We start from the raw sequence: 6,171 nt of genomic DNA on the forward strand, positions 1-6,171 counted from the left end.
ATGCTATGTTAAAATAGAAAGCTGGCATCTAGTACTGCGGACTTCAACCCTGCTCCTGGGGACACACTCTCCTGGAAAGTTTATTTCCAACCGGCTTCAGCACACCTGCCTGCAATTTTCAAGCAGTCTAGAGGAGCTTGATTGGCCGCTTCAGGTGTGTTTGATTAGGGTTGTAGCTAAACTCTTCAGGTCCCCAGGAACAGGGTTGAAGACCTCTGATCTAGTATATCTATGAACGCAGCTATCTAGATGACAAGTTTAAATTCAAGCTGAACAAGCTGCAAACGTTACACCCACACAGCCCACAGTAGCTGTTTAGAGACGTGAGGTAACACTGATGTCTCATTTTTGTTCATTTTTAACTTTTCAAAGTTATATGTTGCAGCTTAATAAAATAATATTCCATATTATTAAAAACACATTAAAGGGACAATAAAAATTCTGTCATTATTTGCTCACCCTTATGGTGTTTAAAAGCGGTCATCTTTTGAGGAAAATAAAATAAGATATTTTGAAGAAAATAAATATTGTTTTGTTCATGTTATCTTCTATACATACAGTATACACACATGCATATGGCCTATATATATGTAAAATCCTTTTTAACTCACGGCTAGCCATTGATTATCCCTTACATATGTCTACACACACATGCAGCTTTGATAAGTGTAGCAGTAGGCACTCGCCCCGCCTATTAACGCTCGGCTGGATGGTGATTTAGTGCTAGTTATGAGGACTATAAATGTGGTTGGTGTACGTTACCTGTGAGGGCATTACACGTGACGTCATGTCATTGTTGTTGTTCCGGCGCGGTGTGCCAGAGCTGGAGAGGTAAGAGCTGCCGGTTAGCGACTCTGTTGCAAATGATTCCTGTGGCACCGGGTGATATAGACTGTTGTAGTGGACAGGGGAACTAATCGGCGTACACTTGGCGGCGCTCGCTGTTGTGTGAACTTCCGGAAAAGCGGATGAGTTTCGTGGTTCTTTAATGACGGGCTGTTCAGGTATGTTTTCAACCTTTTATATTTAATGCCTCAGTCCGACTCAAGTCAGCTTGGTGAGTTTTCTGTTTTAATCCAGGTGTGTTTCATATGCTTGCTTAAGGTTATGGTGGGTTGTTTCGTCATCATTGTCGTTCACTGGACGCTTTAATCAGAAGTCCGGTTCAACATAAACTGCTGAGCGACTACGAAATTACTACGTGCTGCTGTTTGGCTTGATTTCACGAATATACGACTGTTGAGCGACCACAATTACTACGTGCTGCGCTGCTGTGTAGCCTTACTGACTATAGCGTCACTGCGACATCTCCGACTTTAACGGCACCATTAATGTTAATTTTTCTCTGTCATTCTATGAGAACTGGTGTGGATGTTTTCATTGGCCGGGATTTGATATTGGGTACTCAGAATGTAAGGAGCTGTATTTAAAGTGGCTTTTGATGCTCGTTATTCTTAGTCATCAGTGTTTATTGTTTTGATTTAAGTTTTCTTTTTGTTTTTGGTTTATTTAATTATTATTATTATGTGACTGTTTGTTTTGTTCAATTCTGTCTTTTTGGCTCAAGTGCGGTCTTTGTGGCCCGGTACGAGTTAAACAACCACCTGGTCTGTATTTTCTTGATGCGGTCTAGGATACTCGGTTATCCAATTGCTCTCATAAGAGTACCCTGGATTTAAGTGTTGAATGTGTACTATTCAACAGTGTTGTGAGGTGACGATCATCTGGAATGTATCTTTCTGGGATGAGAGTGCTTGTTATCATATTGGTTTGAGATGAACATTGTGCATTTGGGTCAAATGATTGTTTTTTTTTTTTTTTTTTTTTTTTTTTCCATTTCGTGGTGTATGAGTCTGATGTGTGTTCTTTATTGTAGGCCTGGGCGGCAAGGAAACTAAGGGCGGCAGCCCTCATCTTGGTGGTGGTATTTTGGAGTGATTGCTGTGCCACTTGGAGGTGTTTGACGGAGTGCAGTGTGAGTACACGTGTGTTTGTGGTTTTCTTTTGTTTCCTTTTAGGAGAATAGGGAGGCCCCTTAGGTGGAGTAATACGGCTGCCGTTCCCAATTTCCGTTGCCAGGAGTGTCCAATTTTGAACATCCTTTTTCTGATGACTTTGTTTGTATGATTTTAATCAATAAAGTGATTTTTATTGTTTGTATTCCTCACCCATGTCTCATGCCTGACTCCAACCAATACGAGCCTTGTGTGCTCCTAATTTGTTTAGGGCGATTCCCTGGTAATAAGCCCCCAGGGTGGCGTAGTTGGTTTATTTATTTGGTGTCCCTGTTTCTGAGCCTGACCGCCACATAAGCAATAAGAGACTCCTTTAAAAAAAATCTTACTGATTTCTTTTGAGCAATAGTGTGTGTATACGTGACATTCTAAACAAATTTAGTGTTCTTACCTTGCTTCTGGGAGAAAGATGCTGATATGATGCCCTGAACCATCAAGTAATCTGTCTGAAGAGTGTTTGTTTCCTTGTGAAATTATTATCCTCCTGCAGAACACATGCCTGATTGGAATAATACAATTGTAAGTGTTTTTTTTTTCTGCTAAGATTTCACAAGAAGTGTTTTGATTAAGATGACCGCAACCGTAGCATGAGAATGACAAGTGAAGAAAACTAACAAGTGATTCAGTTCCTGACTGATTGCATTCCTGTCTCTGCGTGCGTGTTTTCCAGGGTAGTTAAGGTTCAAGAATGTGATACTCCAGGCAGGGATTTTTTTTTTTTTAAGCTCAATGTTCCTGGTTTTTACATTAAAATATTTAGTATAGCTACTTCACACCTGTTATACACAATGTCATATCAGCTACAGTATGTGTAATATGTAGCATATAACCATCGTAATAAAATATCGTGGACAAAATTGTTTTATTTTTTTGCATTCCTGTGAGCTTGAGCATACACTTTTTTTTTTTTTTTTTTTTTTTTTTTTTTTTTGAAAAAATAAAATAAAAATACAAGCTAAATAAAAAAACAAGTGGGAAATACATACAAAAATATATTTTTTAGATGAAATTAAAATAAGAATTAAAAGGACATGCAACATATCAGCAACAAGGCTTGCGCATATCAAACATCCATTATCATGATAATAGGCATACTCCTCTCATGTGATAAGGGACAAAGGTGCCTAAAATTACCAGAAAAACTTATGAGATTAGTGGATAAAATGACTTGCATAAAGGTGCTTCAAAAGGTTCTTCACAGCGATACCATAGAATAACCATTTTTGGACCCACAAAGAACCATTCAGTCAAAGGTTCTACAAATAAATTTTTCTTTCTTAGCTTTTTATAATCAGGAGAACCTTCTTTTGCCACAAAGAACGTTTTGTGAAACCGATAGGTTCTTCTGATGTTATAGGTTCTCTATAGCAGCATGAAGCACCTTTACTTTTAAGAGTGTACTGAATGTTGAAAATTAGCCACTACATTAACTGACTTGTTCCTATTTTTATATGACTCAAAAATGAGTGCAGCTCATGACATGGACATATCAAAAATTAAGACGTGAATGAATTATTTGTACAGTAAGAACACCACATGAAAACCGCAAATTATGACAAAAAAAAATAGCATGTTAATTAACAATAACGTCTTGATTGCTTGTTACACTTTAAAACAGCCATTAAAATATATATTAGCTTTCCACTCCATGATTCTGTTATTGTTTCCACATAGCTGACCTGATTCTCTTCCCAAGTTTCTGGAAAGTCAATACAAGCTGCTATCTCATCTTAACCCACATTTCTTGTAGGTTCAGCAGTCAAATGCCAATACGCACCCTGTTACTGGGATAAAATTGAGCACTATTATTTCAATTTACCCCATAGTTGCAAATCTAGCACCATAATGGCTTAATTTAAAAGAGACATTCTCTCTGTAATTACCACCTGCAATTTGAACACTAAAATACTACATTACTACAAATGGAGATGTCAGAAGTCCAAAGTTCTGTAGCACTACAAGTGTCAAATTCGCTGGAGCAAGGAACGAGGAATTCACAAAAAGAATCTTTTAATAATCCAAAGAGGCACCATAGAGCACATGAAGACATTCAATGACAATTCAAGGACCACCAAAACCAACCGAAAGGATTGGGGCTTTTAAAGACAGGACAATCAGGGAGGAAGACGAGACACACCTGGAATCAAATTAACAATCAACGTGAGGGATGAGTCACAGGGAACACAAGGGGAGCAAAACACAACAAAAACAGTCCATGGCTGTATCCGAAATCGCCCCCTACACCCTCAAATAGTGCACTATTTGAGGGGACGGCCATTTTAAGTGGTGTTCGAAACCATAGTCGATGTTCTCGAGTGCTCTCATTCAATCCCACAATGCACCGCAAAAACGAGTGTACAACCGATGTACACTCAACGTCTCACCAGAAGATGGGGCCTGCAGCTGAATCATCCATTCATTGGTTTTAGAAGCGCTCGTCCACGGTGTAATACAGCGTACTACAACAAAGGTACAAAATTTGTTGTAAATTGACTATTAGGGTTTATACATAATTTCCGTGACAGAGTTCAAGATATATCCTTCAATCTTATTATTGGAGCTGCCCGTTTCAAATGATTATTTAACAGTACGCAAACTATGCAAAAGCGGCAGTCTTTCCGGTGCACTCAGTGTCTGAATTCACTCACTCGTTTTCATTCACTCCTTCAAGTGAACTGTATGAGTGGACTAATGTAGGGAATAGTGAATGAGGGTATAGGGGGCGATTTGGGATACAGCCTATGATCCTGACAACGCGGCGGTCCTTTTTGCATTGTTTCCATCCATTTTATTCTTGAGCTGGATAATGGGTTTCTTTTCAGACCACTTGCATTTATGGATGTGAAACTTGCCATGTAGTAAAAAGATTTCATATTAAAAAATTTGACTTGTGTCATTTTCCCATAGTAAATAAAAACAAAATCACATTGTTTGTGTTTTATTGCCAAACTATAGATAGAGAATTTAATTTACAAATTGTACTCACAAATAAATTATCCAAGGAATGACATAAACACACCCCCATCCCTGGAAGTCGTGGCCTAATGGTTAGAGAGTCAGACTCGTAATCCAAAGGTTGCGGGTTCGAGTCTCGGGCCGGCAGGGATTGTAGGTGGGGGGAGTGAATGTCCAGCGCTCTCTCCACCCTTGAGCAAGGCACCGAACCCCCAACTGCTCCCTGGGTGCCGCAGCATAAATGGCTGCCCACTGCTCCGGGTGTGTGTTCACTGCTGTGTGTGTGTTCACTGCTGTGTGTGCACGTTGGATGGGTTAAATGCAGAGCACGAATTCCGAGTATGGGTCACCATACTTGGAAGTATGTCACTTGACCCCCCCCCCCCATGTCAAAATTGTGCCACAAAGTGAGACACACAGAAACGTGAAGCGCAAAGTGGAAAACGGTATAGCGAGCTCAAATTTGACTCAAACGCAATAAAAAAGCAGTGTTGCAAATAAATTAGTAGATATGGCCATGAAAAATATGTATTGCAAAAAATTTTTGTATTGCAAAAATGCTTTTGCTCTGTTTCATTTATATTTTGCAGTTCTTTATTTTTATTTGCAAAACTTCTTTTTATCTCACAATAAATGTTTACAAAACAAAAAAAGCACAATTTTCTCAATACTTTATTTTCTTTTGCAATACTTAAATTATCTTGCAAATATATGTTGCATTGTTTTGACTCCATAGACATTATCTTCATACAAATCTGAAAGCAAGCAAACCTCCCATCCAAGGCAGATGCAGAGAAACGTTCGCAAAAGAACCCGACTCTAAGTGCATTAAAGGGGCCATATAATACGATTTCACCTTTTTAACTTTTGTTAGTGTGTAATGTAGCTGTGTGAGCATAGAGATGCTTTAGGCAAGAGAAAGAAAACTAGGGATGCACGTAAATATCTATTGGGCTTAACCATCATAAAAAAGCTGGCTTACTGAGAAAATCAGGTGGAAAGCATGCAAAACGCCTTTTCAGGTCAAAGTAAAATAAGAACGAGGAAGGACACTGTTATATGTTTCATATCAGCCAATGCGGGTTTCATGTCGGATAGTTATGCATCTGATAGGCTTACAGGAGACTGATAGATAAAAAATTGTTTCCTCTGATGCAAACCATGTTCATTGTAATGTGCATGTCTCCACAAACTTGAGCTT

Source organism: Barbus barbus, assembly GCF_936440315.1.
Source record: "Barbus barbus genome assembly, chromosome: 24".
Taxonomy (NCBI): Eukaryota; Metazoa; Chordata; class Actinopteri; order Cypriniformes; family Cyprinidae; genus Barbus; species Barbus barbus.